The sequence below is a fragment of the Lolium rigidum genome, chromosome 6, assembly GCF_022539505.1.
Source record: "Lolium rigidum isolate FL_2022 chromosome 6, APGP_CSIRO_Lrig_0.1, whole genome shotgun sequence".
Lineage (NCBI taxonomy): Eukaryota > Viridiplantae > Streptophyta > Magnoliopsida > Poales > Poaceae > Lolium > Lolium rigidum.
In genome coordinates this window covers 300272253-300282985 of record NC_061513.1, presented here as the reverse complement: position 1 = coordinate 300282985, position 10733 = coordinate 300272253, and the positions used below count along the sequence as shown (strand labels likewise).

Sequence of the window (10733 nt, the reverse complement as noted above, 5' to 3'; positions counted from 1 at the left end):
ATTGGTTCATCCTATATGTCACGTGTTCTTCTGTGATATTAGATGTACATTTTGCTCAATAATTACATGTACTGATGTACCTAGTTTTAGCATTGTATTTTTGGCCATCCTATATGTCACGGTATTGTAGCATTGTATTTGTGCTAAATAATTACATGTTTTAAACCCAATCACACCCCTGTAGGCTGAAATTTTCGGTGTATAGTTGCATTGTACAGGTCCCCTGTAGCATTGTATTTTTGGCTAAATAATTACATGTTTTGAACCCAATCACACCCCGTACTCCCGTAAGCTGTAATTTTTGGTGTATAGTTGCATTGTACGGGTCCCCTGTGTGTACATTTATTTTTGAAAGGAAGCATGTCAACATAAGTTTTCTATTCATTTTTGGATGTATTTTTTATGATTAAATTGAGTTCTCCGTGAAGAAATCCAACTTAACCAACATTACTCGATGTATTTTAAAGCTTTTTTCACAACTTGACCAGCATGAGTCAAAATGGTTGTAACACTAAGTCAATTTATATAGTACTGGTTGTTGATTGCGAACTCAATCAACAATATTACTTGTATTTTGTTTTACCGGTTTTAGTTTTATTTATTTTAATTTCTATATGTACAAAACCAATTCAAACAACAGTATTAGTTGTAATTTTGCTGCAAACGAAACGTTTTCCGCTCCGCCACCCGCTTTTCCTCGGCTTGGAACCGCCGACGCGGCCGCAGCACCAAGGCCCGCCCGCCTCTGCCTTCGCCCCAAACCACGGTAGCGGGCGCGTCTCCGCCGCCCTGGCGATCGTCGTTGGCGGCTCCCCGTTCCCGGATGTCGCCCGCTGCTAGCATCCGATCGGGAGGGTGGTCTCCCATGTCCCAAGTGCTCCACTCCAATTCAACACCCTCACGGTGCACCAAGGTGAGATACAATTTTTGGCATTCTCTTGTTTATTCATCCAGATTTACTGATGAATGTAACAATAGTAACTTTGCTCCAAGTCTGGATGTAATATAATTGAAAATAGACGTATTTTAATCTTTTTTACATCTAAATGATTGGAATATCAATGTGTATTTCTCCTGATTTTGGATGTAATTTATTAATTTATAAAGCTTTACTATCAGATTTTGGATGTAGTTTATCAATCTTTTGATGTAAATTTTCAGTGTGCCCAGCTGCAGTCTACATGTAAATTACAAAGCTATATAAATATTTTTTTTAATGTGATGTAATTATTTGAGTTCTAAATATAACTATTACTATCCAATTGATAAGATGGTAGAGGGCCGGTGACAAGGCATTAACTTGTCAATGCCTACGTATTGTAGACTAGGGTTTAGTTGGAAGTAGATGGCAAGTAGATCTCGATGGTTTCAGCCGAAAAGTACTCGACGATTAAGAAACTAGGGTTATGTTGACAATGGATTCGATTCCCTCTTTGTCCCTCGACTCACCCTTATATAGGAGGCGGAGCCGAGGATACCGTGTTACACAAGATTACAGATTCCGGAAGACTCTCTGAGTTCAACCCGCAAAGTTACAATTCTATATTTCCTAATACAACTCTAACTTTCCTTAATACTAACTGGGCTTCCGAACTTCATATTCTTCGACTCGTGGGCCTTCAGTAAACCCCGGGTACCATCTTTGGCAGGCCCATTGGGGATGCCTATGTCAGCCGGTAAAAGAAAATCGGTTAAAATAGATGACACCGGGGCAGAGGAGAAATGAAAAAACTACTCGACTGTGCTCGTTCCGTTGCAAAGTACCGAACGCGTTTTCCTTTTTTCCTTTCTTTTTTTGCCTACATGTTGCTTTCACAGTTGGGACCACTTTACTTTTTCAAAAATAATTCCATTTAGACAGTGGAGCACTCCCTAATACTAACGGGTGCTATAGCACTATGTAGCAATGCCCTAATTTTTTTTTTTTTTTGAGATGCAATGCCCTAAATCTTACCAACAACAAACTAGAGAACTTTTACGGTACTCGGTACTCTAAAACTGTGTGCTGGAGTACCAAGCCAATCTGACCGTCAATGCTGGAGGTCCGGTGTGTAATTTAATTTTCTGAAAGTGCCAAAAGGACATTTGAACGACAACACTACATCCGGGTAGAGGATCGATGGTCTCTGCTGTTGTGGAACGACTCAACGAAACCAGGCCATCCCGATAGAGGCGGCGCTCCTCTGTTCTGCCGTTGCATGCGCTGTGATCGGCGCTGCTGTGCGCTTCTGATTGGTGCCACCACTTGCTTCTGCCCTTGTTTCCCGCCTCGTGCCGCCGTTCCCGGCATCCTGGTTGAAGGTCCGTCCTTCCCCAACGCGTGCGGCCGTCCGGATCGACCGTCTCTTGTTTCGTCCTCATCAAGGATCTCCACTGCGGGCAAGCTCCATTTTGGTTGTCCTCGCGCCGTGAGCTGGCTCATACTTGCGCTGGTTACTGATAGAGTAGTACAAAACACAATATTAATCTGAAGTAAAAGTTCAGTAGTAATTGGCTCGGTTCGGCCACCAGTCCACCACCGCTGGCCTTCTAGCTAGCTATGCTTCTCTCCTCTTTTGCTTGTTCCTTTCTTTGTTTCCAGCTTGACATATGAGTGTGATGATCTCCTCGTTTTAAGACTTTACTGTTTAATTAGTTAGATTAATTTGATTGCTACTGTGCTTAATTAGGCATGGATAAAGGAGAGACTCCAATTTGATTTGATCCCGCCATGGGTACACTTTCGTTTATTTCATGAGCTAATGTGTGGGTCAGACTACTATGTATTGATCTGCAAGATTATAACAGAAGTTGTTCTATCATCTACAGAGCTGAACTATGTATCTGTAAATTTAGTTTGAGTGTTGAAATTCAGATGGCACATTTGAGTTATTTCTCCTTGGAAAAGGCAGCCAACAAAAAGAATCATAGAAGAAAATTGTCTCTAAACAAAATATTTCTTTAGCATGTAGCATGTATATTATTTAATTCATGCAAGCTTATGGACAAAGATGATATACATTGCCTGTTTCTTCAAACATACATATGGGGGATTTTTATATGTCACGGCGAACTCTGTCCATGCATTCCTTTTGGTCATGGCATTATATGTTTGATGTCTTGTCTTACATAAAAAGAACTCAACGGAAGGGAAGAAGTTGTATCATCTCATATAGTAACAAAAAAAGATTACATGGCAACAATTCTAAGGCAACAGCCGACACTATACAGAGATGACCTGACAGACCTCAAATGAAATTACTGGATACATAGCGAGATCAGACAATCTTTATAGCTTAATTTGAGGGGAATTCAGCGGATTACAAAGACGCAACAGAGCCAGACCACGACAGTGACAGCCGGGCAAAAACTCTAATACTAAATAGATGATTTGTGACATTGGTCGCTTGATCAATAGTCGCCGTAGCTTCTGGCATATGAGTGCTTAACTGAACTTATCGACACTTCGTCAGTTATAGTCACAGGGTATGACATGACCTCCCCATCGTCTACCAACCATACCCGCCACAAAGCCCGGAGCTTTCTTCCCGCCTCCTCTTCATCTGTCGATTGAAAGATCAAGTGTTATCCAATGTCATTTACACTTAACAATAATTACTTTCTTTACTACCATGGATGAACGCACAAACAATCAGATTCTACTACAGTTAGAAGTTATCAACAACAATTTAACAAAAGAAGCATACAATGATGAAAAATATGCAGCGGCACAAAAAGAGAAAAACCAGAGAATATATTTCTGAAAGTACATCAGCCAAAGCACTTTACTTCAAACATTTGTCCTGTTAGGCCATAATATTAGTTCCTGAGCAACTTTTATGCAATAGCATTGGTCAGACTCAAGGTTAATTGTTATATGACATTATCGTTCAGATTAAGAGGTATGTGTACTAAGTGTATTAGTCTTAGGTTGCCCATGATAACTGGTCAGGCTTCAATTTGTTTGTGCTAGTGGCAAAGTTCAAGGGATTCTAGTGGTTACACATGCTAAGAATTACCACAAGAAGGCTTCAAATTTATAGAAGCTATCACAAAATGGTGAATGATAAAATAATCAGGAGTGGTTATTCAGCTATTCGTCACAAAACTACCATATGATTATAGAGGCATTTCAATTCTAAATCCCTAACTGAGCAATTTTCATGTAGCAATCCATTTCATGAAAAAATAATAGGGATTGGGATAGGGATGTTCCTCATATGCTGAACTCCTCGATCTTCATCACGAGTCCTGCAGGAGTACGAATCCGTAACGGAGTGGACCACCTCGCCGCCACAGCCGCTCGTCCCTTTCCTCCACCTCGCCGGCGCAGCGAGCCAACCACCACCACTCCCACACCCGCGGCGTGCATCCGTCGAGGGAGCTGACCACCTCACCGCCACGGCCGCTCCTCCCTTTCCCCCACCTCACCGCTGCGAACCAGCCACCACTGGCGCCCATCCGTCGGCGCGCTTCAGTAGGTGGCCTGGACACGACGGCCTCGCGGCGCCTCGCCCCACTCCCCGGTCGGCTCCTCCTCCATTTCCCCCGACGCCGCCAGGTTGACCTCTGCTAGGGTTCATCCACAAAATGCAACGATTAGAGACGGGAGATGGTTCACCCTTCACAGCGATAACTAATGCGAAAAAAACATCAGACAAGCAGAAAACACTAAACTACCCCTACCCGTGGGCAGACTACGAGAAGTAATTACTTTCTGCCCCTCCGGTCGAGGTACTCCGCGAGTTTTCCGCCGATTTTGAGTTGCTACTCCGTGGGCGTTTAGGAGCTGTTCGATCAATCAAAATGGCTGGCTCATATCAATTTGGGGGTACTGTAGAAGTCCTCAACTATTTTCCTATATCACATGTATCCTCTCATGATCCTGACCCGAAATGGCCAAAGAGCAGAAGACGAGGATCCAGACTCTCAATGGCCAAAGGACTGAGTGGGCTCGAAGCTCCCAGCGCTGCAGTAGGGGCACCTCCACCGCGGGGAGACTGCACACTCCTCAGTCGACGTCAAGATGCACTGTCCGTCGCCCCCCGCGGGACATTGCCGCTGAGAAATCCATTGTTTTTCTTATGGGAACAGAAATCCATTGCTGACATGGCATCCAAATCTCTTTTCTCTTAAAGTAAAACTTTGCATTACTGAACCTTCTTGTGTGAAACTGAACTTTTTTCTTGTTTGACCTGCAGGAGGAGAACATGCTTCTGGAGAAGAGCAACATGCAGAAGGTCCTGGAGAGTGGAGATTGAGATGCTCACCCACAATGTTCGTGAGCTTGAGGAGTCCATTCTTGCCACATGCCATGTTGCCAATGCTGTGCATTTCTACCAGAACCAGACAACCAGGTTGAATGTAAGTGAGATATGCCAGTGTTCAGAAGTTTGGATCGATCCCATTTTTTGTTTGTATCATAACAATTTTGAGCTCGTAGGATGAGAGGATGCTTGAGAGGGAGCTGGCTCGAGCCAAAGTGTACGTCAACCGTGTGGCAACGACAACAGCAAACGAATGGAAGGACGATGCTAACAAACTGATGCTGGTCAAGAGATTTTTTTTCTTCTTCTTTACCATTATCCCAGCTGGGTGGGAATATAACATAAATGAATGGTGTTCATAGGACAATTCCACATAAGAGCAAGCATGCAAACACACATACAATGCTCATTTTTTTCGTGGTAAAAAAGGTTGTATGTTGAGCATTTGGTTCATACGTTTGTGTTCATCCATGCCGACTGATAATTTTGAAGGGAAAAATTAGAAACATGAGAACTCACAGACTTTCAAAAATAAAATCCATGAGAAGATACAAATTACTAAATAGGCTAATTGGCAGATTTGTAGGGAAAATAAGCGACAATGAAATGGCTCTCTGGTAGCAAAGGTTTTGTACTTCTCAAAATTTACATTCCTGCATCTAACTGAGAGGGTGTGATGTTGCTTTATTCACATAAAACAACTCTGAACAGCATGTATATAATTAATGGAAAGAAAACCCAAGTCAAGTTGTGCTATGAGTCTACGACCTACTCCACCTTCCCCTTCCCCATCCCCTGAGAATCATTACTCTCTTGACAAGATGTTGGCTGGTTAATACTTGCTTTAGCATTCGATAAGAAGGTTGCATCAGGCTCTGTCTCTTGGAGAGGAGTCTCCTTCAGTCCTTCATCGTGGAGTATATGTAGAAGCCGGTCACAATATTAACCGATATGACAACAAGGAACCCACTGGCCAGCGTTTGCGCTGAGGATGACAGCTGACTCACACCTGATGACCTGACAAAAGCGTAGAATGTTATTTCCATACGAATATAGGTGCTTCACTTTCATAGAAAAGATAAAGTACATCATGAAGTAGGAGGAACAATAATCAAACCTGGAAAAAACTGGTGATAAAAAAACATACATAATTGCAATTGGGGCCATCCACATAAACATCGATGTAACAGAAACTTAGTTATTACTTCCGACATTGCTTCTCCCAAGGAAATGTTGATACAAGGCTATATGAACACACACCATGAGTTCAACATACGGTTAATTGTTGGGAGATATATTCTTGTAGGATAAATAGAACTATGTAAAAGAATATCATGGTTGCGAGAGGGATGCAAGCGGCACTGCATAACCCACACCCCAGTACAAGACAGTGTTAATTTTGCATAGTATTGTGAGATAAACGAAACGGTGATTGCATCCCTATCAGTTGAAGATATTGTACTCAACATCCTGCTCAAGCAAATATAGCTCATCAGCCAGCCAACATTGAGAGTTGACACCGGTATACCCAAACTCACAGCCTCTACTCTCTACCCAAATTCAGCATTTTGACTTGTTTCTGTGAAACTTGCACAGCAAGGTTGGGCAAGTGAGGTTCAAGCTGTCTTGATGTTTCTCCCATTAATAACTATACTACCTCTGTTAATTTTTTTTTAAAAGTATGCCCTTCTTGCAATTGCTTGTATTCCAACACTAAAGCTACCAAACTTTAAGTCGCGGAGGAGGATTGCTAGGAAGGAAAAATACAAAATTATGTAAAACAGAACTGAAGTAAGAATTACTTTCGGCACATCACATGTCTAGCTATACTTGTATACTGTCCAAATTTTTACCATATAAGTATTTTCTTAACCAGCTTAATGAGTCCCCAATATTAATTATATCCACAATGAATTTAACCCCATGCAGGACTTGGCTCTCTTGGTCTATAAGGCAAAAAGGAAATCCTATGCAGGACTTGCAGATTGGGTGGAACTTTTCAGTTAGTTTCTTTTTCTGTTTTTTTAGTTCTTCGGTGCTTTACTCTAGCACCTGTTTAGCTGTACTTTAGACCTTTTGGACTCTTTTTCTTATTATATAAAATAAATAAAATACACAGTGGGGAAACCCACTGTTCAACCTCAAAAAAAAAAATTAACCCCACAGTTTTTTTTTTTTTTCGAGAAAACGCAAAGCTTGCGTTTCATTGCATTGATAGAAAGAACAGACTTACAAGCCTAAGATAAGGCTGGAACACCCGACCACTCAAGACAAGATGGCGTCTAACGGCTACAAGACAAACATCACAACAAACGCCACCAAACTACCACTGGCCTAGATGCCTTCCAACAAGTGCACAAGACGCGACATCAATGTGGATTGGCCTCGCACCTCGGGGATGTCCTCGCCATGTCGGGGCGACCTCAAACCCCCATAGAACTTTCCTGATGGCATGGACCGTTCAGTGGGAGGAGGAGGCCCCAACAGGCCCGAAAGACTTCCACCGACTGCATGGCCTCGAACCCGCCAGCGCTGCCCACGACTTGAACACTGCTCCACCATGCCTTGCCACACCCCTCGCTTGTAGCAACATATGCCTACAACCATCAGCCGAGACTCGTCGAGTGCTTCCATGTGTCCGAGAGCAGCAGCACATGATTCTCCGTGGTCCGCAATCCAAGTCAGCCGAGATAATCATGTTGGCACAATGCTAACACATGTGTGATTCGCCAGATAGAGTCAAGGTGAGTGCCGCCAACTTGCGCACCAACCGAGGGTCAAACCTCCAAGAACAACGCCTCCAAGAAGGTAGCGACATCAATGACCTCGCCATAGTCCGATCCTAGCACAAAGCCAGATCTAGGTTTTCACCCGGAGGATTAGACCACAAGGATGGAGGAAGTTCGGGGTTCCTCGACGACGCCACCACAGAGGAAATGACGCGTATAGACGCCATCGTCGTCGGCACCGACAAGGTCAGGCAGGGCTTTCACCCGGAGCACCACGACCACACTCGCGCAGCGGTGGCAACCTCGCGAAGACACATTGGCAAAATCCCCACATGGCCAACAATCCTGACAACTCGAGTACCCCACCAACGCACCATTACGCCAACAAAGGCCACCACGCACTAGGCCGCTCATCAACAACATGGGACAACCGTGAGGACAACTCCCCAACGGTCGAAGGGCCTGTGCGCCGGACAACCCAGATCCACGGCGAGGACACCAAGATCTGCAGGAAAGCCGGAACACACAACAACGACCCTGGCTAGAGCTCGACAGGATGTCAGCTGCAAGCCACAGGGTGCTGCCGGACAGGTACCGAGACCACGCCGCAAGAAGACGTAGCATCAGCAACCACATCAGGCCGGATGCCAGCATGCGCCTCCCGCCGTACGCCGACCACCCGCGTATGGCCTGCCAAGCTGACCATCACGCACCAAGCACGCCTCCCTGAAACCTACACCCCTGGTCATTCCGGCCACCGCGAGAACCGCGCAGCAGGCAAAGCCAGCCCCTTTTTCATCTGAACATCAGCCTGTGGCCACCCCAAGCAACAAATGAGCATCACCGGAGGGCAATCCCCAACAGCCGCGCGACCACTGTCCGTGGACAGCGCCACGCCGGCGCTAGCTGGCGCCGTAGCCCAACCTGCACGCCCCAGCAAGACGCACAAGGTCGACCGTCCAGGATCACCACCCGTGCTAGACCAGACACACACGCCAGGGACTCGAAGAGACGAGGCGTACCTCCGCAGGGGCCACACGGCTGCGCTCGAACATGATTAGGGGAAGGAGGGGATTAGGGAGGAGGGGGAGGTTGCCGGACACCCTGCCGGACCTGGGCCCAGGGGCACCAGATCGACGGCCGCCAGGTCGCGGCTCCGCCGCCTCGCACGAGGAACCGCCGGGACAGCCCGAGCCGCCGCCATGGCCACCCGCACCACGCTGACCTCGCAGGGCACGTGGACGCCGCGCCGCCACCACCCCACGGTCGCGAGGAAGGGCTCGCCGCCGCCGTCCGTCGCACGGGCTTTGCCCGTCGGCGAGACCCCGGCGGCGGCGAGGGAGGAGGCTGGAGGAAGGGGCTCGCGAGGGGATCTAGGGTTCTCCCCCGAGTCGCTGCAGCGGAGCGACACGGGGGGGGGGGGGGGACTCCGAGATACTGATGCTATTCCAAAATTAACCCCACAGTTATCTGCAATATTCCTTGATCACCTTAATCTACATGATAGAGTCATACATATAGCACAGTAGAACATAAAATTGATAATATAGTCCACACACTTGCCAATAATGGTCTATAACCAGCCTAACAAACTTTTGTTGTAGATTGTCCCAACCGTAACTTCATTTTTTTTCTTCTCTGAAACAGACGATCAAGCCCAACTCTGAAATTATCTAATCTCTTTGCTACCACTCACTTTTTTCTTCTCCAAACAGAGCTGCTCAAAGATTCTTCCTAACTTGTTTCTTTCGCATGCTGCTTAGTAGTGGTACACTCATTCAGAGATGCGATCAATCAAAAAGAAAATCTACCTACACAGTAACAAAGGGAACAAGATGACAAGCTAATTAACTTCTAAGCTTGTGGTTCCTGGCTGGGGTGTGGCCAAACCAAGGAAGGGTGGTGCTAACTTACTGCATGCAAAAATTTGACTAACATTGCAACCAAATACATCATTGTAAAATACGCATGTTGCTGCAGACACAGACAAAAGTAGTCTAGCTGAGAACGTATTTCACTCTTCCTAAAAGCCATCATGCATGTGTCGATATTTCTTCACTCTAGATTCAGTTTGACACTTGAATTCACGAACCATCTACTCAGACATCGGTCTGCATATACAACTAACATAGTGGCCCGCTCAATAAGCGGGCATCATCTTTATATGTTTATATGAATCTAAGCTGACCATGTGGATATACTCTAAAATAACCGTAAGCGTAGCCGGTTACCATCAAAGTGAGACAAATATGTATTATCGCTGTGTTGTTTGTGTAAAACAGATTGTAGACCTATTATTTTTAGAGATCATTTGTAATCTAGCCTTCTTTGTTAACATGATATTGATTCATTGCCGGATATTTCTAGAGCTATAATCAACCATAATGTTATCTAGATTAATTCTATATTGACTAATTCTCTAAGAATTACTATTATTATGCTACATGTAATTATAATGAGGCCTAATTCAAATGTAGCATTATTATCTCCCTGCATCCATTGAAGAGAAGAAGTCAGTTTATTGTCATTGGCGGTGTAATTTTTTAATGGACTCATTCATAGGAATATAGCAGCTCCATTAGCGCGAGACTGAAACCAATGATGCGGTACTGGAAGAGTTCAAAACCATGTCATCTTTCATTGCACAACTTGAGAACGACATTGCATGAGATGAATAGCAAGGTATGATGCAGCAAGCTAGAGCCAAACTGTGGTATCAACATTTGCAACCTCTGCAACTCAATTCGATACTTATTAT

General features: G+C 44.9%; 1 pseudogene; it reads right to left on the bottom strand.

The window, feature by feature from the left end:
• Nucleotides 1-6014: 6014 nt before the first annotated feature.
• On the bottom strand, nucleotides 6015-6460 carry LOC124659804 (annotated as a pseudogene).
• Nucleotides 6461-10733: the final 4273 nt, after the last annotated feature.